The sequence below is a fragment of the Nicotiana tabacum genome, chromosome 1 (assembly GCF_000715075.1).
Source record: "Nicotiana tabacum cultivar K326 chromosome 1, ASM71507v2, whole genome shotgun sequence".
Lineage (NCBI taxonomy): Eukaryota > Viridiplantae > Streptophyta > Magnoliopsida > Solanales > Solanaceae > Nicotiana > Nicotiana tabacum.
In genome coordinates this window covers 201074004-201101485 of record NC_134080.1, presented here as the reverse complement: position 1 = coordinate 201101485, position 27482 = coordinate 201074004, and the positions used below count along the sequence as shown (strand labels likewise).

At 38.6% G+C, this 27482-nt stretch overlaps 1 pseudogene; it reads right to left on the bottom strand.

Moving 5' to 3' along the window:
* Nucleotides 1-716: 716 nt before the first annotated feature.
* On the bottom strand, nucleotides 717-27461 carry LOC107825305 (putative purine permease 4; annotated as a pseudogene).
* Nucleotides 27462-27482: the final 21 nt, after the last annotated feature.

The following is a 27482-nucleotide window of genomic DNA, read 5'->3' as shown; positions in this document are numbered from 1 at the left end:
GTATTTTAGTGATTAAATTTCTTTCTATGTTATTTTCAACATAATATTTTTTGTTTTAGTTTCATTGATTAAAATGACATATATGTGAGTTATATTTATTTTATTTTCTAAAAGTATGCAAATGAAACAAAATGTAATTTACCTGTTCTCTTTATTTGTAATTGTAACTAAAACCCAGTTTTGTTAGGCAATATGGGCTCATCTTTTGGTGTCTATCCTAAACAAAAGTTATCTTTAATTCTTAAATAGGTTTTACTAAGCATTATATATTCTTCCAATCTGATTTGGTAATTTTGTTTATAAACTATAATATAAAAAATCTGATGTGCTACCACCGCTAAGGAAAATGTTTTACCAAATTTACTGAGAATGAGCTGAATCAAAATTCGAATTACGTTTGTAGAAAATCTTGAAAGGTGGATTAAAAAAACCTAATGTTGTTGTTGATGATCATGAAACTGCAATTATTAATTTATACTATGTTAAAAATTTTGCTATATTTATGTAACATATGCGAATCCTAACAACATTAGTATTTCAATTTAATGTCCTTAGAAAAATATCAAAAATTAACTAATGAAACCAAAATTGTAAAGAGAGTAAGATGATTATATATATATAATAAACTAACAAAAAAAATTGATATGATATGAATTTGAAGAAAAAGATAACCATTTAGCACGTGACCATTAGCCTCAACCATTGTGTGTTACAATCTATATAGTCTCTTTCTTTTTCTCCTGCTCTTTCATTTTCATACACATTCCATATAAATATGAAGAAAATCCCCATACACGTAACAAAGTTGAAACTATTTTAGTGTCACCAAAATTATCCCCATACACTATAACCCCACTCAATACATTAACGGCCATTAACGCCGTCATGCAAACTCCCCCTGTCAACGAACTTGTCAAGAACACCATTCCAGCCGTACCCATAAAACATAACTACCACGTCACCACGTTAAATATCACCGTTAATCAGTAAGCTTTTTCACCCAAATCAAACACATTTTTGCTCTCTTTTTTTATCTCCAAAAATCCACCGTCTATAGTCATACCCGCGGTAGCCAAAACCATTACTGCTAATTCTATTACCATTTGCATTTCCACAACCATAGAATAACAATAAACATTTTTATATATTTTTTTCATTAATGGGAGATAAAGAGCGAATAATAATCCAGCACCAACTGTTGAGAAAAATCCTATTAAATACTTTGACTTAGTCAAACCTTTTGGTTTGTCATGGTTTGAACCTAAGGCTAATAAGACGGAACTAAGTGTTAACAAAATAACACAATTTAGATTTGCATATGTGATTTTTTGTTTAACCATAATTACGGAAGTGATAAGAATGAAAACCAACTGTGACCGTTGCGACCCTAATTTCTCCGGGATCGTGATGGCGCCTAACTCTTACAATGCTAGGCAAGCCAACAGATACAGTTCTAACACATTAATCATTAACCAAAATAGTAATTAGCAATAATTAAAACTAAACAGATATGAAGTGCGAAAATTTTATAACAGTTTAAAACACTAATACATGACAACCCCAAAGATCTGGTGTCACAATCCACGAACTTCTAAGAATTTCTACAAATACTCGTTTAAAAGAAATACATATGTTCCGGAAATATAGGAAAACAGGGAAAGTAGGATATAAGGAAGTGGACTCCAGGGTATGCGAACACCGGCAGATCTACCTTGAGTCTCCAGACAGCGGACCAATAGCAAAATCTCGATCAACCCGAGCCGGTATCAAAATCTGCACAGTAAGTGCAGAGTGCAGTATCAGTACAACCGACCCCATGTACTAGTAAGTGCCGAGCCTAACCTCGGTGAAGTAGTGACGAGGCTAGGACACGACAAATAACATAAACCTGTGCAGTTAAATCATATACGAGAAAATAACAATAACGGAAATTTAACAGATAATAACGGGAAGGGGAAAAACATGCTGAGGGGACTACGAATATTCTGAATATAGTACAGATCAGGAACTCAGTAAATATCATGCTTTGAACCAACAAAAGTAATAACACAGAAATCACGTGCACGGCATCACCTTCGTGTTTTTACTCTCGTCCTTACCATAAGAAACAACAGAAACGGCATGGCATTACCCTTCATGCATTAACTCTCTCATAACATGGTACGACATCACCCTTCGTGCATTATCAATATCGGAATACGGCACGGCATCACCCTTCGTGCATTAACACTTACAGAATATGGCACGGCATCAACCTTCGTGCTTTAACACTCACTCACAAAAGATTGCACGGCATCACCCTTCGTGCTTTACACTCTTCCTCACCCAAACATCATAAACAATAACAACCCAACCAGGGAATCATTAACAAACAACAACCTCGTTTCAACATTTAACTTCACAATATAAATCTCAACTAGAGTCAATACTCAACCAATATCCAATACCAGAAAAACATAATAAGACTTGTTTAACATTAGTAATAACCAGTTTAAGTATGAACAATACGTATAAAGAAACACAATGGTCACAAATATAAGACTCATTTGCATGCTATGACCTGACAACAAAGTATAGATACCCATCACCTCACCTATAAGTCGTACTCAACAACTAAACATGTAGCAAATAAGGCAACAATACCTAATCCCTCAAGCTAAGGTTAGTCATAACACTTACCTAGATTCCACGGCCAAAATCAAGCCTCAATTACTGCTTTACCTCTCGATTCCACCTCCAATCCACTCGTATCTAGTCATAATTAACTCAATCATATCAATTATTGCTAAAGAAATCAATTCCAATGCATAATTACAATTTCCCAATATTTTTCCCAAAAAGTCAAAAACCAACCACGGGCCCGTGGTCAAATCTCGAAGTTCGGACCAAAACTTGATTAAACATTCACCCCCGAGCCCGAATATACAATTGGTTTTGGAATCCGACCTCAATTTGAGATCTAAATCCCTAAATTTTGAAATTCCTAATTTCTACCCAAAAACACTCGGCTCCACCATAACAAACCCAAGATTCTAAGGTGAAATCTTGTAAAAAGATAAAATAGATTGAAAGAAATAAGTTAAGAATCATTTACCTATGATTTGGCGAAGAAAGGGTCTTTGGAAAATCGCATCTTGAAGTTTAGGGTCTGAAAATTTGAGAAATGAATAAAAAATCCCGTCCAAAATCATTTTTGAACAGTTGTCCAGGACCTGCTATCATCACAAATGCAAACACTTGTTCGCAAATGCGACCTTTTCCTATTGCAAATGCGATGCTGAACTTCGCAATTGTGAAGGTCCCCTTGCAGCCCCATTGATCGCAAATGCGAAGCTTATTTGCAAATGTGATGCTCGCATTTGCGAGCAAGACTTCGCAAATGCGAAGCCTACAGACCTGAAACATACCAGTAATTTTTTTAAGTTTCAAAACACTTCGTAGCCTATTCAAAACTCACCCGAGCCCTCGGGGCTCCAAACCAAACATGCACACAAGTCTTAAAACATCATACGAACTTGCTCACGCGGTCAAATCACCAAAGTAACACCTAGAACTACGAATTTAGCACCAAATTGCATGAATCTCCAAGAAAGTTTCAAAATTTCTAAATTTTCAACCAAAAGTTCGAATCCGGTCAAATAAACTTTGTTTCTCACCAAATTTCATAGACATGACTTAAATACCATAATAAACCTGTACTGGGCTCCGAAACCAAAATACGGGCCCGATACCAAAAAGATCAAACATTATTCAATTTCTAAAAACCATTATATTTTAATTTAACAATTTTCTTCAAAAATTCATTTCTCGGGCTAGGGACCTCGGAATTCAATTCGGGAGATATGCCCAAGTCCCATATTTTACTATGGACCCTCTAGGACCGTCGAATCATGGATCCGGGTCCATTTACTCAAAATGTTGACCGAAGTCAACTTAAATTAATTTTAAAGGCAAAACTTAGAATTTTCTCAAATTTTAGCTTTCCGAAAATGCGCCCGGACTGCACACATAAATCCTGGAGAAGTAAGATGAGGTTTTGAAGGCCTCGGAACCCCGAATTAGGTTTTAAAACATGAGATGACCTTTTGGGTCATCACATTTTTCACCTCTAAAACAATCGTTCGTCCTCGAACTCCCAGGTAGCTGCCTCAACAGGCTGACCTCTCCACTACACACGAACTGAAGGATAACTCTTGGATCTCAACTGATGAACCTGCCTATCTAAAATGGCTATTGGCTCCTCATCATAGGTCAAATCTTTGTCCAGCTAGACAGTGTTGAAATCTAATACGTGGGATGGATCGCCATGATACTTCCGAATCTTGGAAACATGAAACATTGGATGTACCGCTGATAAGCCTGGTGGCCACGCAAGTCTGTAAGCCACCTCTCACACTCGATCAAGAATCTCAAAAGGCCTTCATGGGCAACACCCGAAGCAACACTCTCTCACCGACCATGAATGCCACTTCACGAACCTTACGGTCGGTATAACTCTTTTGCCTGGACTGAGCTATACGAAGTCTATCCTAAATGATCTTAACCTTATCCAAAGCATCTTGTACCAAATCTGTACCCAATAACCGAGCCTCTCCCGGCCCAAACCATCCAACAGGCGATCGACACCGCCTACCATATAATGCCTCGTAGGGAGCCATCTGGATACTCGACTGGTAACTATTATTGTAGGCAAACTCCGCTAATGGCAAGAACTGATCCCAAGAACCTCTAAAGTCAATCAATATCATATGCTCGGAGCATATCCTCCAAAATCTGAATAGTACGCTTGGACTGTCCGTCCGTCTGAGGATGAAATGTTGTGCTCAACTCGACCCGTGTACCCAACTCACACTGTACTACCCTCTAGAAATGCGAGGTAAATTGCGTACCTCGGTCAAAAATGATAGACACAGGCATACCATGAAGACGAACGATCTCACGGATATAAATCTCTACCAACCGCTCCGAAGAATAGGATACTGCCACAAGAATGAAATGCGCTGACATAGTCAGCCTATCTACAATAACCCATACTGCGTCGAACTTACTCTAAGTTCGTGGGAGTCCAAAAACGAAATCCATAGTGATACGCTCCCACTTCCACTCAGGAATCTCAATCTTTTGGAGCAAGCCACCAGGTCTCTGATGCTCGTAATTTACCTGCTGACAATTCAAACACTGAGCTACATATGCAACAATAACGTTCTTCATCCTCCTCCACCAATAATGTTGCCGCAAGTCCTAATACATCATGGCGGCGCCCAGATGAATAGAATACCGGGAACTATGGGCCTCCTCTAGAATCTTCTCCCGAAGTCCATCCACATTGGGCACACAAACATGACCCTGCATCCTCAAAACTCCATCATCTCCAACTGTAACCTGCTTGGCATCTCTATGCCGCACTGTGTCCCTAAGGACAAGTAAATGAGGGTCATCATACTGCTGCTTCATGATACACTTAAATAAGGATGACCGAGTGACTGTACAAGCTAGAACACAACTGGGTTCGAAAACATCCAACCTCACGAATTGATTGGCCAAAGCCTGAACATCTAAAGCAAGTGCTCTCTCACCGACTGGAATATACGCAAGGCTACCCATACTAGCCGACTTCCTACTCAGAGCATCGGCCACCATATTGGCCTTCCTGGGATGATACAAGATGGTGATATCATAGTCTTTCAATAGCTCCAACCACCTTCACTACCTCAAAACTTGAACAAATACTGCAAACTCTTGTGATCCGTGAACACCTCAAACGACACGCCATATAAATAATGCCTCCAAATCTTTAGTGCGTGAAAAATGGCTACTAGCTCCAAGTCATGAACTGGATAATTCTTCTCGTGAATCTTCAACTGCCATGAAGCATATGCAATAACCTTACTATTCTGCATCAATATCGCACCAAGTCCAATACGAGATATGTCACAATATACTATATAGGGCCCTGAACCCGTGGGCAATACCAACATCGGTGCCGTAGTCAAGGCTGTCTTGAGCTTCTGAGAGCTCACCTCATACTCATCCGACCATCTGAACGGGGCACCCTTCTGGGTCAACCTGGTCATCGGGGCTGCTATAGATGAAAACTTCTCCACAAACCGACGTAATAACCTACCAAGCCCGAGAGACTCTAAATCTTTGTACCTGATGTGGGTCTATGCCAATCCTTGACTGCTTCAATTTTCTTAGGGTCCACTTGAATACCCTCTACTGATACAACGTGACCCAAGAAAGCAACTGAACTCAACCAAAACTCACATTTCGAAAACTTAGCATATAACTGGCCATCTCTCAAGGTCTGAAGAACGACTCGAAGATGCTGCTTATGTTCCTCTCGGCTGTGGGAGTAGATCAAGATATTATCAATAAAAAAAATCACGAAAGAATCCAAATAGGGCTTGAAAACTCAGTTCATCAAATCCATGAATCTTGCCGGGGCATTTGTCAACCCAAATGACATCACTAGGAACTCATAATGCCCGTACCGAGTCCGAAAAGCTGTCTTAGGGACATCGGATGCCCTAAACCTCAACTGATGGTAGCCAGACCTCAAATCAATCTTTGAAAACACCTTTGCACCCTGAAGCTGATCAAATAAATCATCAATCCTCGGCAATAGATACTTGTTCTTGATGGTGACTTTGTTTAATTGCCGATAATCTATGCATATCCATATCGATCCATCCTTTTTCTTTACAAATAATACTGGCGCACCCCAAGGCGAGACACTGGGCCTAATAAAGTTTTTATCAAGAAATTGCTCCTTCAATTCTTTCAACTCTAGCGGGGCCATACGGTATGGCAGAATAGAAATGGGCTGAGTGCCCGGAGCCACATCAATGCAAAAGACAACATCCTTGGCGGGTGTCATCCCTAGCAGGTCTGCAAGAAATACCTCTGAAAACTCACGAAAAAACTGGTACAGAATCTATGGAAGGAACCTCTGCACTAGAATCGCGAACATAAGTCAAACACCCCTTCTCGACCATATGTTGAGCCTTCATATAAGAAATGACCCTACTGGTAGAATGACCAGGAGTCCCTCTCCATTCCAGGCAACCCCGGCAAGGCTAAGGTCACAGTCTTGGCATGACAGTACAATATGACATGATAAGGTGACAGCCAATCCATCCCCAAAATGGCATCAAAATCGACCATATCAAGAAGTAGGAGATCTACAGGGGTCTCAATACCCCCAATAATAACCACACACAAGCGATAGACATAATCTAAAACAATAGAATCACCCATCGGTGTGGACACATATACAAGAGCACTCAAAAAATCATGAGGCACAACCAAATACGTAGCAAAATAAGATGATACATAGGAGTATGTAGACCCTGGATCAAATAGAACTGAAGCATCTCTATTGCAAACTGAAACCATACCTATGATAATGGTATCGGATGCCTCGGCCTCAGACCTAGCTAGGAAAGCATAACATCAGGGCTTGGCCTCACCACTCTGAACTATATCCCTACGACGGCCTCCTGCTAGCTGGCCTCCACCTTTAGCGGCCTGACCTCCACCTTTGTCACGACCCAAAATCCACCAGTCATGATATCACCTAACCCAACCCTCTAGGTAAGCCAATTAATAATTATCCAGCTTTATTTAACTTAATAAAATAATTAAACAAGAGAATTATCTAAATCTTATACATTTCCCAATGACTGGTAGCACAAATCATGAGCTTCTACGAATAGAGTTTACAAAGAAACAATAGAACAATTACACAGTCTGTTTGAAAAGTACATAAATAGAATTTTATAGTCTAAGGCTACCGTGAATAAGAGGCAGCTACAACAGGAACGCGGGTATGCCTTCAAATCCAGCAACCATCGAACGTAGCAACATCAGCATCCGGGATATGCGCGCACTGTGTAGGAAGTGCAGTATGAGTACAACCGATCCCATGTACTCAAAAAGTAACAAACCTACCTCAGGTTGAAAGCAATGACGAGCTAACACACGATCGGGTCCAAAGCCAATATTTCCACAACAGTTCGTAACAACATAAATGCAAGTATAAAAGAGATATCTCAAAAGTAAAATACTCAGCTCGTTCACAGTTCCAGAAAATGGTTGTGCTTTCAAATATCTCAATGAAAGAAAATCCCAAATCTCTTACCAAAAATGGCAAAAGTACGAGTAAGTTTGAAAACTGTAATTTTTCAAATATCCTTTCCACAATAATTACGAGTAAGTTTGAAAACTGTAATTTTCCAAATATCCTTTCCACAATAAATAAAAAATTCATTTTCTTTCCAAATAACAGGTATAAAATGCCTCTCCATGCACACATATCAATGTATATAATAGTCATGAATGACGTGATAGTATATAGCATGAGGAAGAATGCATCTCTATGCCTGTATGTCATGTATGCATGTGAATGCCATGTATCTCAGAGATGAAACATGTACTCACACTTTCAGAGTAGTCAATCTCATTACCTTGCATCCTCTCTTACTAAGCTCAATACTCAACACACTAATCACTCAGCACTGTATAATAACTGTTGCGGCATGCAGCCCGATCCATATATATATATAGTCGACTGCGCTCACTGGGGTTGCACAGATTCTGGAGGGTCTCCTATAGCACAAGCGCTACATCGCTGCGGTGTGCAGCCCGATCCATATATCGTTGCGGCGTGCAGCCCGATCCATATGTCGCTGCGGCATGCAGCCCGATCTATATGTCGCTACGGCGTGCAGCCCGATCCATATATATATATATTATTGCGACGTGCAGCCCGATCCATATATATATATTTATATCCTCACAATTAGGCCCTCGGCCTCACTCAGTCATCACTCTCTACAGTCTCGCTCACGGGCTCAAAATATCATAAAACAAGCCCGACAACAATGATATGATGCATCAACAACAGCTGAGACTGAGATACGATATGAATGCATTAATATGACTTAGTACAAAATATCAATGGAAATCAGTGAGATGATAGTAAGAAATAACCACTACAGGTACAAACAATATCATCATAAAGTCTAAACATGATATTTAGCATGATTGACAGCTCAATTACTTTATCACATGATGAAAACACAAATATCAACAAAATAGGGCCACTATACAGGTCCATGGGAACAACAAAGTCCCATTTCACAGGGTGCACGCCCACACACCCGTCGCCTAGCATGTGCATCACCTCAATACCAATCACATAACATATATTTCGGGGTTTCATACCCTCAGCACTAGGCTTAGAAGAGTTACTTATCTGAAACAAGCCAATTCCGACACCGAGCAAGCTAAGCGATGCTCCAAGAATCCAATCACGCGTGTTCTAACCTTTGAATGGTTTGAAACTAATCAAAAACAACTCGAATACATCAAATAATGCTAAAGCAACCAATCACAATCGAAAAAGGTCAAATCTTTAATCAAAAGTCCAAAATCAACCAAAAAGTCCAACCCGGGCCCGCACCTCAGAACCCGACAAAACTTGCAAAATTTATCAACCCATTCAATTACGAGTTCAACCATACTAGTTTCATTCTAAACCGACTCCGAATCGGTGTTCAAAACTCAAAAGTTCATATTATGAAACTTTAGGCCAAAACCCCAATTTCCTCTTTAAAATTCATCAACCAAAAGCTAAAATCGAAAATAGATTCATGAAATATAACCAAAACTGAGTAGAGAACACTTACCCCAATTTATATGCTGAAAAATGCCTCAAACAATTGCCCAATTCCGAGCTCCCCAACTCAAAATATGTTAAATGCATAAAACCCTCGTTTTAACACTATTCTGCCTCGTTTCTTATGCCAAAAGATCTCGAAACTCATTTTTAATACCTCCAATGGATTCCTTGTGAAATTATAGTCAAGTTAGGCTCTTGAATCATTCCATTTGACCTTATATAGAAGGAGATATGTTGGTTTCAATATTTAAAAATAGTGCAGATTTTTAAATATGCAGCAGTGACAATTTCGTAATTCATCTGAAAAATCTGACAACCCAATTCTTAGTAAAATGACCATAAAATTCTCATACGATGTCCAAATTTGACGATTCTTTTTGCTATGGCTCCGTAATTACGATACGGATCTAATGCTTAAATAAAAACAGAAACGGAGCTTATATGTTCAATGTGGTACCATTTATGCTTGAAGAAATAACGTCGAAACATAAGAAAAAAGAATGCAACACAACCCAAACCTATCCGAAACTCACCTGAGCCCCTCAGGACTCCGTCTAAACATACCAAAAAGTTCCATATCATAATACTGACCTACTCGAGGCCTTAAAATACACACATAACAATATCGAAACGATGAAATGCACCTCAAATCAAACTTAATGAACTTTCGAACTTTCGACTTCCAAAAACTCACGCCGAAACATATCAAATCAACTCGGAATGAACCCAAATTTTGCACACAAGTCCTAATACATCATACGGAGCTACTCGTGCCCCCAAACTACCGAACGAAGTGTAAATGCTCAAAACAACCAGTCGGGTCGTTACATTTTCCCCCACTTAAACATACATTCGTCCTTGAACATGCCTAGAATTGTTTCAAAAGCCATCAAATTATCGTGTAACCTAATTATGCACATACCCCAGGGTGATCCCATATCACCCTATCACATATAGATCTGATAACACAACATGAATGAAATTTCTTAATCCAACCTAGCCCATAAGCCTTTGAATCTAATTTCCACATCCAAAATTTTCTATAAGATCAGAATCTCGCATCTACACATTGTATAAGTCTGAACAAGCTGTATCAAGCCATAGCCATAACTCAAGATGAAATCGCATGATATACCATATAACTCAAACACTCATAACGATAACTTCAAATCATAGTAGCTGCTCAAAATAACCCAATACCGGTAATAAACCTCTGATCAAATAGAGCCTCATTCTAACACCTTCATATACTACCAACGATGAAAGAAACACGCATAAACTCATAACCATTCTCCAGACCAACAAGTTATGGAATTGCCTCTCCTTTGATAAGAACTATAGCAAATTTCTAAGCCGATCAACATCAATATCCTTCCAAATATACCGCAGTCTGATCCGATAGTACCATTCTAGGTACGATGACCTCATTCCATCTAACATAATCACTCTAGTGATATGACACATTAATACAGTCTAAAGCCGCAACTCGTGCAATCCGTGCACCAATAAGTAACATTCCAAATGTACTCAATCAAGGAAAATGACTCAGACAAAGGAACTATCTCGCAAGCTCAATAGGTACCGCTACAAAGCAATGCTAAGAACCTATCACACACCGTAAAACCAAAATACACGAATCTAACACAAAAGATCATGTCTCAGCATAACTCCGCTACAATGCGTGACCCATCCAAATGTTGGTCCATATTATGTACCTCGAGCCACCCCGCTCAAAATCAATAACCATGCAAAATTCGACATCAAGCACCCAAAGTGCATTACCATAACCATGGAGAGAAAATAATGCAATACCACAATCAGGAAAGAACATAGCCAACACGCAATAAATCATGCAATACCCAATACTCATCTCGCTCAAATTCCGCTATAAAGCTCAAATAGAACCGCACTATATGTGCATATAACCAACGAATCACAACTCCTTGGAGCATAGAAGAGTAACTCATAGATCATTTCAGAACACGAATAAGTTCAACAATAACCAAATGGCACATCCCTCAACAATAGCAGTATAGAGCTAACCAATCCGACTCGTTGTAGAATACACATCCTAATGGGTCCTACCAATGGACCCCCAAATCAACTCTGGTCACCCACAAATAGATAAATAATCCTTCGAAAGTCCACAATGACTAAATCATAACACATACTATCACCTGGCTAGCTTCGGCCACACTTCACAGTCCATAATCATGCAACAATCTACTCCTGAGAGCTCCTAGTCTCCAAATCCATATAACCCATGAATCACCATATCTGATCCCAACGCCACCGCCTGAATGTCTAACATATCTCTCATACACGATCAACCCATGAGGAATACCTCTATAATTCTTCTGTGTCATAAAGCAAAATTTGAACACCAACAGTCGATCAACTAGGAGAGTGTCGCAATACCAATAAAGTATCCATAAATCAAAATGCATCCCCCCTTCTGAAATGTATACTCTCATCAAGCCATACCAAATAGTAATGTTATTTACCTAGTCATCTGAAACTGTCCATGTTGCCTAAGGACTCATGACCTCCCCTTCTAAACTGAACCGTGATCTTACACATGCAAATCTCAATCCTACACAACACACCGCATATACTATGCCATCATACGAAAAATACTAGAACTTTGTAATCCACTCCGAGTCACAAACAGCTACTTACTTAATTAGCCAAGAACTTTCCATTTGATTTCATCCGGAGAAAATCACTATACATTACATGCTCCTCACGCCAGTAGAAAATATACATCTCAAAACGTGGTAGAAACCATCGAGAACTCTCCAAAATCCATTTGCAAATAACCAAACCGTCATAACTAAATCTCTCTAACTCAACCAAGCCATGCCGGCCACCAAAATCCAAGAGTACTGCCACAAAACACCTGTAGAAACTCACTACCTCATAAGGACCAAAAGAGCCAATCGCATCCATTACCATGTCGATCCAACCTACTACCAAGTTGCCCTATTTATCCTAATTCATTCTGAATTACCTTCAAATTGATAATTCTCCTTACCATAATACCACAATCCTCAACCAAAACTCACCACACGAGACCCTAGCATAAACCACACCGCCCTAAGGCTCATAAGCCGTTGAATGCTCTCTTAATCACCCCAAAAGTATCACAACCGAGATACCCACTCTGAATAGACCTTCTGCGAATCTAAAGTCATTACATTCGCCTTCCTGATACTAATATGTAGAATCCATAATGATATAGAAACGCCACAAGTCCTGACATCCTCTAATATGAATCTCAGTTTCTAGCCAAAAACACATCCTGAAGATTCCAAATTGCCACGCTCAAATCTTGAATTCATTTGAACCATTCTCGAGAGTCTTCCACTCTGCTCAAATCTCAATTAGACTGACCAAATGGACCGAATGACCGGTGCCCCATTAGCACTCCAACACACAAGGAAGTAACTCCACCTTAATGCAACCAAATATGTTCCTTCTCCATACACATTACATCCTTCACCAATAATAACTCAAATCATTTCGTGATTCTCATATACTCATAAAGTTTACCCAGAATTTACTTTACTCAAGTCATCATCGATCTCACCCTCTGCAGAACATAACTCATTCACAAGTATACCTCAAATCGAAACCAATATAACACATAACCGTGAAATCAACTTATCAATAGTGTACTCCCCCACTTGGCTCAAAGCCATAGATCAAAACACACCATAACTCCCAGTGCCTATACTTTATTACAACCATAATATCGCAGTGAGATTCAACTAAATCCTCCATAAGTTCATGCAACATAAACCATATAATACCTCAAATAATTTGCAAATCTCGCGTTCATCCTCATAACAGTCAAGTCCACTCTCATAAGCAATCCAAACTCAAATTGCAATACATATTTCACTGGTAAAAGAGAACTCTCAATAAACAATCATAGGGATCACACAAACCTCAGGATACCCCGCAGGAGATAGCCCACCTGCTTTTCCTCAAATCGACCTCTCTCTATACCCTTCCACGGTCATAAACATTATGCAATCACTTAATCTTCTTGAGTCTGAACTCATATAGCGATATGAAATCTACTTCACTCCTCAACTAATCAACATGAAAAGACCCTTCAACAAACTCATAACTCAGGACTATACATTAAATCAAGATGGAAATCAAGCACCAAATAGTTCTTTCTACACTCCAAGAAGACCATTCTCGTCACATTCAAGCATATGAACATATCTCGTAGTCACATCATACTCATCACGTAGCCATCTAGCCATAAATTCTATGAATAGGGATACTGTCGGACATATAAATCCAAAAGCACGTGCTCACACAATCAACACCTCTGTGCTCAAACCACAGTCAAAACTCGACCTCAAGTCCTCCAGACTGGCCCATATCAGCATACCAAAATAACATCTCGCACCTCTTCCATGGAATCACAAGCCATCGATGTACAGCTGATACCGAGCGCTCATATGCGCATACGAATGCGTGAAAGGAATTCAAAGAGTCACGTTTCAAGTTGAATCAATACCGCACGATAAGGAAAGAAAGATGGGAAGTATATCCTAAATGTCATGTAGCCTCTCGAAGATAGATATGGACGCCATCATACCGATCCGCAAGACTCTACTAGACACTTGCTCATGACTTGTAGAACCTATGAATCTAGAGCTATGATACCAACTTGTCACGACCCAAAATCCACCAGTCATGATGGCACCTAACCCAACCCGCTAGGTAAGCCAATTAATAATTATCCAGTTTTATTTAACTTAATAAAACAATTAAAGAAGAGAATTATCTAAAGCTTATACATTTTCCAAGGACTGGTAGTACAAATCATGAGCTTCTACGAATGAAGTTTACAAAGAAACAATGGAACAATTACACAGTCTATTTGAAAAGTACATAAACAGAATTTTATAGTCTAAGGCTACCGTGAACAAGAGGCAGCTACAGCAAGAACGCGGGTACGCCTTCAAATCCAACAACCATCAAACGTAGCAGCATCGTCATCCGGGATCTGTACGCACTGTGTAGGAAGTGCAATATGAGTACAACCGACCCCATGTACTCAAAAAGTAACAAACCTAACCTCAGGTTGAAAGCAGTGACGAGCTAACACAGGATCTGGTCCAAAGCCAATATTTTCACAACAGTTCGTAACAACATAAATGCAAGTATAAAAGAGATATCTCAAAAGTAAAATACCCAGCTCGTTCATAGTTCCAGAAAATGGTCATGCTTTTCAAATATCTCAGTGAAAGAAAATCCCAGATCTCTTACCGAAAATGCCAAAAGTACGAGTAAGTTTGAAAACTATAATTTTCCAAATATCCTTTCCACAATAAATAAAAATTTTCATTTTCTTTCCAAATAACAAGTATAAAGTGACTCTTCATACCCACATATCAATGTATATAATAAGTCATGAATGGCGTGATAGTATATAGCATGAGGAAGAATGCATCTCTATGCTTGTATGTCATGTATGCATGTGAATGTCATGTATCTCAGAGATGAAATATGTGCTCACACTCTCAGAGTACTCAATCTTATTACCTTGCATCCTCTCTTACTAAGCTCAATACTCAGAACACTAAATCACTCAGCGCTGTATAATAACTGATGCGGCATGCAGCCCGATCCATATATATATAGTCGACTGCGCTCACTGGGGGTGTACAGACTCCGGAGGGGCTCCTATAGCCCAAGCGCTATATCGCTGCGGCGTGCAGGCCGACCCAATATCGACGCGGCGTACAGCCTGATCCATATATCATTGTAGTGTGTAGCCCGATCGATACATCATTGCGGTGTGCAGGCCGATCCATATATTACTGTGGTGTGCAGCCCGAACTATACATATATATTGTTGCGACATGCAGCCCGATCCATATATATATATTTATATCCCCACAATCAGGCCCTCGGCCTCACTGAGTCATCACTCTCTCCAATCTCGCTCACGGGCTCAAAATGTCATAAAACTAGCCCGACAACAATGATATGATGCATCAACAACAGCTGATACTAAGATACGATATGAATGCATCAATATGACTGAATACAAAATATCAATGGAAATCAGTGAGATGACAGTAAGAAATAACCACTATGGTTACAAACAATATCAGCATAAAGCCTAAACATGATATTTAGCATGATTGACAGCTTAATTACTTTATCACATGATGAAAACACAAATATCAATAAAATAGGGCCACTATACAGGGCCATGGGAACAACAAAGTCCCATTTCACAGGGTGCACGCTTACACGCTTGCCGCCTAACATGTGTGTCACCTCAATACCAATCATATAACATGTATTTCGGGGTTTCATACCCTCAACACTAAGCTTAGAAGAGTTACTTATCTTAAACAAGCCAATTCTAACACCGAGCAAGCCAAGCGATGCCCAAAAATCCCATCACGCGCGTTCCAACCATCGAATGGCTCGAAACTAAACAAAAACAACTCAAATATATCAAACAATGCTAAAGGAACCAATCCCAATAGAAAAAGGTCGAATCTTTAATCAAAAGTCCAAAATCGACTAAAAAGCCCAACCCAGGCCCGCACCTCGGAACCCGACAAAACTTACAAAATCCGTCAACCCATTCAATTACGAGTTCAACCATACTAGTTTCACTCAAATCTGACTCTGAATCGGTGTTCGAAACTCAAAAGTTCATATTATGAAACTTTAGGCCAAACCCCCCAATTTCCTCTTTAAAATTTATCAACCAAAAGTTAAAATCGAAGATAGATTTATGAAATATAACCAAAACCGAGTAGAAAACACTTAACCCATTTCATATGCTGAAAAGCACCTCGAAAAATTTCCCAATTCCGAGCTCCCCAACTCAAAATATGTTAAATGCATAAAATCCTCGTTTTAACATTGTTTTGCCTCATTTTTGGTACCAAAAGATCTCGTAACTCACTTTTGATTCCTCTAATGGATTCCTTGTGAAATTCTAGTCAAGTTATGCTCTTGAATCACTCCATTTGACCTTATATTGAAGGAGATATGTTGGTTTCAATATTTGAAAATAGTGCAAATTTTTAAATACGCAGCAGTGGCAATTTTGTAATAAATCTGAAAAATCTGGCAACACAATTCTTAGTAAAATGACCATAAAATCCTCATAAGATGTCCAAATTTGACGATTCTTTTTGCTATGGCTCCGTAATTACGATACAGATCTTATGCTTCAATAAAAACAGAAATCGGAGCTTATTTGTTCAATGTGGTACAAATATGCTTGAAGAAACGACGCGAAACATAAGAAAAACGAGCGCAACACAACCCAAACCTATCTGAAACTCACCTGAGCCTATCGGGACCCCGTCTAAACATACCAGAAAGCTCCATATCATAATACGGACCTACTCGAGGCCTCAAAACACACATATAACAATATTGAAACGACGAAATGCACCTTAAATCAAACTTAATCAACTCGGAATGAACCCAAATTTTGCACAGAAGTCCTAATACATCATACGGAGCCAATCGTGCCCCCAAACTACCGAACGAAGTGTAAATGCTCAAAATGACCAGTCGGGTCATTACAACCTCTAATAACTTGACCTCGACCTCTAACTTCCTGACCCATACACCTAGCTGGTTGAGAGGGCGGTGGGACACCCGGTGCCGGAACCATGGCATGAGAACCCTGATGCTGAGAACTGCCCGATGCTTGAGGGCAAAATCTAGCAATGTGCCTCGGATCGCCACAAGTATAATAGGACCTCGGCTGCTGAGACTGATGACCCTGAAACTGACCCTAACGGCCTGAGTAACCACCCTAAAAACTCTAGAGAGGAGGTGCACTGATAGGAGCTGGTGATGCACTATAGGGTAGCTGATCAGAGTACTGCATATGAGAGCAACGACCACCTGAAGCACCGTGAGAAGCCTGAAGTGCAGAATGAAATGCCCTGGGAGGATGGCCTCTACCAAAAGAATCCCCGCCTCCAGACAAGGCAACACTGAACCTACAAGAATGACGAGGCCTCTTGTCGGACCCCTGACCACTCCCGTGAGCTAGAACCATCTTAACCCGCCTGGCCACATTGGCCGCAGCCTGAAAAGAAATCTCGCTCCCTGTCCCCTTAGGCATCTACAATCTGATAGGCTGAGCGAGTCCCTCAATAAATCTCCTCTCTCTCTCTCTCTCTCGGTGGGTAGTATAAGAAACGAGCCAAATCAACAAACTTAGTCTCGTACTGAGTGACAGTCATAGAACCCTGCTGAAGATGCTTGAACCGCCTGCGGTAGTCCTCTCTCTGAGTGATAGGAAGGAAATTCTCGATAAATAGCTGAGAGAACTGGACCCAAGTCAAGGCAGGGGACCCAGCTGGTCTAGTCAACACAAAATCATTCTACCATCTCTTGGCGGACCCTACCATCTGAAATACAGCAAAGTTGACCCTATTGGTCTCTACTATCCCCAAGTTCTGCAACACCTCATGGCAGTGGTCAAGATAATCTTGGGGGTCTTCAGAAGCTGCCCCACTGTAATGAACCAGGAAAAGATTGGTGAATTTATCCAACTTCAACAAAACCTCAGAAGACATAGATGATCCACCAGCGTCCTGATCCGCAACAACTGGCTGAGCTACTCCCACTAGCTGAGCTGCTAGAGTTTGGAATTGAGGAGCCATCTGCTCCAGAGTGTGGGTAGCGGGAGTCTGAGCTCCTCCCACGTCCTGAGAGACGGCTGATGCTACAGGGAATGTGCCAGTCTGAGCTACGCTCTCTATAAGGCCCACTAGACGGACTAAAGCATCCTGAAGTACCGGGGTAGCGATGAATCCCTCGGGAACTTGAGCTGGCCCTGCTGGAACGGTTTGAGCCGGAACCTTATCATCGAACTCCACCTGAGGCTCCGCTGCTGGTGTTGCTGCTCGAGCTCTAGGCTGAGCCCTGCCCTTGCCTCGGCCTCTAGCACGGCCCCGGCCTCCTCCTCTGCCCCTCGTAGGAGTTGCCGCTGGGGGATCGGGCTGCTGATAAGTTGATGAAGCGGTACGTATTCTCTCCATCTGCAAAAGAACAGAGTAGAAGTTCAATTAGCATTGAGAAATCAAATCGCACGACAGAGAAGAATAGATGTGAAGTTATTTCTAAACTCTGTAGCCTCTGGGAGATAAGCACAGACGTCTCCGTGCTGATCCCTCAGACTCTACCTAGCTTGTTCGTGGATTGTGAGACTTAGGCAACCTAGTGTTGTGATACCAACTTATCACGATCCAGATTTTCCACTGTCGGGATGTGATGGAGCCTAACTCTTAGAATGCTAGGCAAGCCAACAGATACAGTTCTAACACATTAATCATTAACCAAAATAATAATTAGCAATAATTAAAACTAAACAGATATGAAGTGCGGAAATTTTATAACAGTTTAAAGCACTAATACACAACTACCCCAAAGATCTGGTGTCACAATCCACGAACTTCTAAAAGTTTCTACAAATACTGGTTTAAAAGAATTATATCTGTTCCGGAAATATAGGAAACAGGGAAACTAGGATATAAGGAAGTGGACTCCAGGGTCTGCAAACGTCGGCATATCTACCTTGGGTCTCTTGCGGACTGAAGTCAGCAACCCAAACTCTGATCAGTACGGTCCAGTATCGGGATCTGCACGGAAAGTGTAGAATGCAGTATCAATACAACCGACCCCATGTACTGGTAAGTGCTAAGCCTAACCTCGGCGAAGTGGTGACGAGGCTAGGACACGACAAATAACATAAACCTGTGCAGTTAAATTATATACTAGAAAATAAAATAACGGAAATTTAACAGATAATAACGGGAATGGGGAAAACATGCTGAGGGGACTACGCATATTCTGAAAATAGTACAGATCAGGAACTCAATAAATATCATGCTTTGAACCAACAAAAATAATAACACAGAAATCATGTGTGCGACATCACCTTCGTGTTTTTACTTTCGTCCTTATCATAAGAAACAACAGAAACGGCACGGCATCACCCTTCGTGCATTAACTCTCTCATAACACGGCACGTCATTACCCTTCATGCATTATCAATATCGAAATACGGCATGACATCACCCTTCGTACATTAACACTCATAGAATATGGCACGATATCACTCTTCGTGCTTTATCACTCACTCACAAAACATTGCATGGCATCACCATTCGTGTTTTACACTCTTCCTCACCCAAATAGCAGAAACAATAACACCCAACCAGGGAATCATCAATAAACAACAACCTCGTTTCAACATTTAACTTCACAATATAAATCTCAACTTGAATCAATGTTCAACCAATATCCAATACCAAAAAAACATAATAAGACATGTTTAACATAAGTAATAACCAGTTTAAGCATGAACAGTACGTATAAAGAAATACAACGATCACAAGTATAAGACTCACTTGCATGATATGACCCGGCAACAACGTATAGATACTCGTCACCTCACCTATACGCTGTACTCAACAACTAAACATGTAGCAAATAAGGCAACAATACTTAATCCCTCAAGCTAAGGTTAGCCACAACACTTACCTCAATTCTACGGCTAAAATCAAGACTCAATTATAGCTTTACCTCTCGACTCCACCTCCAATCCACTCGTATCTAGTCATAATTAACTTAATAATATCAATTATCGCTAAAGAAATCAATTCCAATGCATAATTACAATTTCCCAACATTTTCCCCAAAAAGTCAAAAACCGACTTCAGACCCCCTTAGTCAAAACTCAAAGTTTGGACCAAAACCTGATTACCCATTCACCCCCGAGCCCGAATATACAATTGATTTTGGAATCCGACCTCAATTTGAGGTCTAAATCCCTAAATTTCGAAATTTCTAATTCTACCCAAAAACATCCAATTCCACCATGAAAAATCCTAGATTCTAAGATGAAATCTTGTAAAAAGATAAAATAGATTGAAAGAAATAAGTTAAGAATCATTTACCTATGATTTGGGGAAGAAAGGGTCTTTGGAAAATCGCCTCTTAAAGTTTAGGGTTTGAAAATTTGAGAAATGAATCAAAAATCCCGTCCAAAATCATTTTTGAACAGTTGCAGATATCGCATTTGCGATCAAGTTGCAAATGCGAACACCACAAATGCGAACATTTCATCGCAAATGCGAAGAATGTCCAGGACCTACTATGATCGCAAATGCGAACACTTGTTCGCAAATGTGACATGTTCCTATCGCAAATGCGATGCTGAACTTCGCAATTGCGAAGGTCCCCTCCCAGCCCCACCGATCGCAAATGCGATGCTCGCATTTGCGAGCCAGACTTTGGAAATGTGAAGCCTGCAGACCTGAAACATACCAGCAATTTTCTTAAGTTTCAAAACACTCCGTAGCCTATTCAAAACTCACTCGAGCCCTCGGGGCTCCAAACCAAACATGCACACAAGTCTTAAAACATCATACGAACTTACTCGCGCGATCAAATTTCCAAAGTAACACCTAGAACTACGAATTTAGCACCAAATTGCATGAATTTCCAAGAAAGTTTCAAAACTTCTAACTTTTCAACCAAAGGTCCGAATCCGGTCAAATAAACTCCGTTTCTCACCAAATTTCACAAACATGACTTAAGTACCATATTAAACCTGTACCGGGTTCCGGAACCAAAATACGGACCCGATACCAAGAACTTCAAACATTAATCAATTTCTAAAAACCATTATATTTTCAGTTTAATAATTGTCTTCAAAAATTTATTTCTCAGGCTAGGGACCTCGGAATTCAATTCCGGGCATACGTCCAAGCCCCATATTTTATTACGGACCCTTCGGGACTGTCGAATCACGGGTTCGGATCTATTTACTCAAAATATTGACCGAAGTCAATTTAAATCAATTTTAAAGGTAAAACTTAGTATTTTCTCAAATTTTCACATAAAGGCTTTCTAGAAACGCGTTCGGACTGCGCACGCAAATCGAGAAGAAGTAAAATAAAATTTTAAAGGTCTCGAAAACCCAAATTGAGTTTTAAAATATGAGATGACCTTTTGGGTCATCACAGTGACGATAAAACGAGAGAATTTGTTGAAACGGGAAGATAAGAATTGCCCCAAGAAAATAAAAGGTTGTTAAAACCTAATAAAAAACCAATGAGAATAGAGAATGACAAAATTTTAAGAGTGAAACCAGTAAATGATTTTCTATCAGTGAATTTAAAAACATAAAAAAGTAAATAAATAGGGAGAAAGAGAAAAGAAAAGCAAGCAGACTGAACCCAAATAGAAACTCTACGACTAGAACCTTTGCGATTAAAAAGGAAAGCAAGCAGATTGAGTGTTCTTCCTGCATAAAAGTTTTATTTTATATGAAATTTACTGGTTCAACTAATATAAACTTAAGTCGTAAAAATATCCATTACTGAAGTTTAGCATTCTCTATCGAAGAGTAATATAATTTTTTGGTTTAAACCCAGAATCTCAAATTAAGGATGAATAAACCTTACATTATTCTACAATATCTTTTCGTGATTAGTTAATTCCACCTTTTTCCCTAAAAAAATGTAGTTAATTCATTCAACGACAAGATATATATTTTTGTAAAAAAAGTTAAATTATAAAAAAATTTAGCTATTATTTCCTTTGTTTCATGTTATGTGATACATTGACATTATTACTATTTAGGGGAGTCAAAAGAGGTCTTTCCTTGACCAAGAAATTTTAATTAGTATTTTTTAAAACATATTTTAAATTATTAACTATTGTGATTTAAATTACTTTTTATACAATTTTCAAGTATAAAAAAAATTAAGAAACTTGAAGATTCTATTTTTGTATTCATTACCCAAAAAACTATTTATGGTGAATGTCAACAATAGTTTGTATGGTTTATATTAAGTTGCACTAAAAAGGTGAATGTCGATAAATAAACTTAAAATTACAATAAGTAATAACATGAGATCAATTAATTAAACTAGAATTGTAAAAGAATTAATGCATATTATAAATATATTTTTGCATAAAATTGATTGCTTGCACAGCACCACCACACAATCAAGAAAGGAAGGCACAGATGCGAGCATGAGCAAAACCTTTCGGCTAATTATAAGGAGAGGGAGATAGGCTACTTGAGTATCCAATATCACAAATTAACGTGCATGATGATGATAATGATTAATGATGCATTTTTATCATATGATATGTTCAATAAGATTTTCCTTTAAAACAAGAAGGAAATATGATATGTGAAAAAAAAATTGGGACAACTACAAGAAACTAAGAAATTTTTGTCAATGCTGACTTGAATTTCAGGTAATTATTGATTCAAACTCGTGAAGTTACTATTTGAATAGTCGTGATCAACAAGACTTATACCTTAGTAATATCAGTAGAAGCTTTTCACATGATAAGTGTGAATTCGATTCTTACTGTTCCTCTTTTCCTCCAATTCTCCTCCCCCATGTAATTGGTGTGGCAGGAGAGATAGCAAATAATTACATGTGTTCGGAATCATGTTTATTAATGGCCAAATATGACTAAAGAGTGAAATTATTTAAAGCTTTTTCATAAAAGACTGATTTAGTGTTTGGAATAAAGAGTAAAATTATTTGAAGCTTTTAACAAAAGACTGATCTAATTCTTGATTTTTTTATTTTTATTTTTACCATTGATCTTATCATTAGCATAAATGGCTTACATCCAAAACCATCAGTTAAAGAAGGGGACAAAAAGATAGATATACTTAATTTGTAAAAGTTTTTAAGGCCATTAAGTTTAAACTTGACCGCACCTTCTTTTTCTTTTTTAGACAAGTTGAAGGAATGTGTTAACCAAGCTTTCTTCATTATTTTAAGTGGCTTTTAAATCAAAATAGTTTTTAAGCCATAAGTTAGGAATTCTAGCTTTTGGCTTATTTTTGTCATTTTAGCTAAAAAAATAAGAGCTTAAAAGTACTTTTTTACTCTATCCAAACACTACAAAATGACTTAAAAGTTATTTTGGCTTAAAAACCCTTAAAATAAGTCAATCCAAATGGGCAAACTCTAACCTAGCTATAACTTTAGTAATTAATATAAAAAATTATTAATAGAAAGAAAATGAACTTTCGCATTCTAATCGAGTCCCCAGACTTAATTGCCTTCAGTGTTTGCGAATGAAGCGGTACGATCAGACATTTCGAAATATAACAATAATTTGGTGGGAATCAGTGCACTATTAGGAAGCTCGCATTCTCTTATAAACTCGTAAATTAAATATATATATATATATATATATATATATATATATATATATATATATATATATATATATATATATATATATATATATATATATATAGAGAGAGAGAGAGAGAGAGAGAGAGAGAGAGAGAGAGAGAGAGAGAGAGAGAGGCCCGAAGCAGACAATATCACATTATACTAAAAATATCTTTGGATTGTTTTAGCACAACTTGTATCAAATCCCAGGTTCGGTGGGACGAGTGCAAGCAAAGTGATGGTGCAGGGCGGTCCGCACACAAGAAGAAGCTAGTTGCGGGCTTCGGTTGCCATATTACTCTAACAATGTGGCACATAGTAAATCTCGAAAATTGACCCGTAGACCGTTGGAATGGTCAAATGAAACTTAGTTCGAGGGAAAAACTCGTGGATCGTGGTAGGGGGCCACATGTAACTTAATTCGATGAGAGATTGTTGGGTGCGCGAACAAAGTCTCACATTAGTAACTGAAAAGATTGGAATCCTACATATAAGGTGTATGAATCTCTTAATGGTGTGAGGCCTTTTCCAAAAAAATCATGTGGGCTTCGCCTAAAACGAAAAATATCATAATACATATTAAGAGTATTTTTTAGCCGTTTTAGCACAACAATATAAAACATTTAAGAGAAAAAAAAAACTAGCTACTCTTTTATTGGGGTGGCAAGATTTCCGGCTGTCCTAAGTACTGCTTTTTCAAGTTAGAAGTTTCACACCCCTTTTTTACAAAACCTCACTAAACCCTCTTTAAAATAATAAAAGGATTTTGTAAAGCTCAAACAAGGGTTTTTCAATTTTGAAAGTGACAAAAGATAGTGCTCAAAAGGATTAACTCAGAGCCGCCACCTGATATTTGTTTCGGTGTGCCAGGTCACCATTTTTAAAATAATTTTCCTTTAAAACACTTTAGACTCCAAACTAAGTCTACACCAGAGATTTGGGTAAGGGGTTCATTTGACTCGGGAAGAAGGTGTTAGGCACTTCCTAAGTCCCGTGAAGGTCATGGTTGTGTACTCGATCTAATTGGCTTTTAAAATATTCAATTGAGGTAAAAAAAAAACACACACGCACACACAAGAGGCTAGAGGTCGTCCCCACCTAAAAAGATAAAAATAAACAAAAGAAAATATTAAAGTTCTATTCTACGCTTCCTCACGTCATCCAATCTCTGGTCTTCATTAACAAATACCTCAGGGCATACACCGGATAAAATATATACAAATCCTTCGGGGCATTCCCCGGATAAATTTAACTAAGGGAACAACATCTTGCCTCACAATTAACAGAAGTCCTAAAGCTTACCTACCCAAATGTGGTCGGCCTTATATGCTCCTAGCGAATAATAATAAAACGAGAATAAGTAAATAAGAGAAAAACTAAAATAAATTCAACTCGGGGTCATGTTCTTTTAACTTATCATTTTCATGTATTTAGACCAAGCCCAATTCCTAAATAAGTAAGCAAATTAACACTAATGGGCTAAGTCTTTCTCCCAACTCCCACGGCCCAATTCAAACAATTCATCCACATAAGCAAAATGACAGTATATGACAAAGTAACCATCCGAGAGGACACATATGTTAATGATGGATAAAAGACTTGGCAAAAGACACAAATGAATAAAATAGAAGGAGGAGGAGCAAAGGTAAAGAAAGATGGATTAAAAAATGATAAGAGCCATAGGACACCCCTGGACGACCCAACTTATTAACTTGATTCTGAAGATATCAATTAACATCCAAAAGTCTAACTAATGGAGAATTTTATGATCCTAAGTTTGGTTTTTAATCTTTAACAATCTTTCAACTTAAATTATTCAAGCTCAAACAAATCCATCTCACAACAAAACAGCTTTTCAATTCAACATGCAACAAGTTTCCAGTGTATTCAAAGAGCTCAACGAGTTTCATCAGTATCAACTCCTCATAGTTCCAACAGGATAAAATCGAAACAAAGCGCCACAAATTGCACCAAGAAAATGACGAATTAACTAAACGAAGGCACGACGAATTCCAATTCCACAAACAATTTATGAGTTGCCTAAATCTTTCCAATAGTCTTCACACTAAAGAAAAAGCTAATTTGCTGATTGGATAGTGAACAAAGACATATTGTTTCAGGCCTCTGAATCCCAGGCAGTCATGAAAAGAAACCAAAATGCGCATGACAATTAGCATCCAACGCAAGAAACATGAATTGTGCAGACTCAAACCAATAACGATCAAACAGGCGCATTGAAGGGACACTACGGGTTCACTTCATGTTTAGACCTCAAGGAGATGGTCGAAGATTTCTAAAAAAAAACCTCGCATGAATGAATTGATTAGTTAAACTCAGCCAACAGTCATAGAATCAAGAGGACTTCAGTCAGTCAACACGGATAAGCGAGCAAATCAGAAAATTATACGGACCAGCTGCGAGTCAATTTTAATTCGCAATAAATTTGGTCAAAGCGTCTTATCTCTTACCAAATAAGCACGACTACTTACTATAATGGATTTCAAAATTAGAGGATGTAATGAATTAACAGGCAAAAAAATGCATCAAGCTGAAAGGTGCAAACAAATCCAACAATGTTATAATTTCGAATTGCCTTGCGAAATTCAAATGTTCTCAGCATAAACTAGAAAGAAAATCAATAAAGTTGACAACAGAGTCCAACAATAAACTCAGAGGAACTGGAAACAGGACATTTCATGCATAGGCCAACACCGCATTCCTTTACTCGACGAGACTGAAACTTATGTCATCACCAGACCCTCTCGCACTCGAATCGAATCAGTAAACAAACCAGAATTGCATTAAAATGACAAGTAAAACATATAACCGATTCACAATTTTCGCTACCATCAAAGTAGAAACATACGCCAAATAGATTCAAACTTAGAGACAACTACAGAATATTCCAAAGGGTTCATAGTACTCTAGTCACAACAGCTTGTACCAAATCATGACTTAAGCAGTTTTAAAACTGTCCCAGGCCCCAGCTCTTATCACCATTTAATCGACACCTAAATAAAAAAATAAACAAAATAAAAAAAACGAAAGAAAGAATTGCACCTAAAAATTGGAATTTCAATTTCTCTAAAGGTTGAGCAGTTACACGAGCAAAAACGTAACTGCAGCTACAGCGGTGTATTGGGAAAAAACTGAATTTACATTGTAGGTGATGTGGCATGACACGTGGACTGGTCAAACGGTCAAAACACAATAAATAGCCAAGAGGTACGGGTGACAACAGATAAGGGAAAAAAAGCAACATTGGTGCGGACCGTTACTAAAATAGGTACGAGTCTCGTACCTATCCAAGTCATCTAAAAACCGAAGATCGGAAGAAGTTGAAGATACGAATCTGATGACGTAAAAGAGTTTAAATATAGCATTAAATATCAAATACGTTAGAATATTTGATATTTAAAAAGAAATGATTGAGTAACGTTTCTTTTAATGTCATTTATTGCTCATAATTGCCTCATTAAGACAAAGACATTACCTCTTCTCCTAGGATTATCTATAAAAGGAGAAGAACTCACCATCTGTAAGGATACGAAATATTA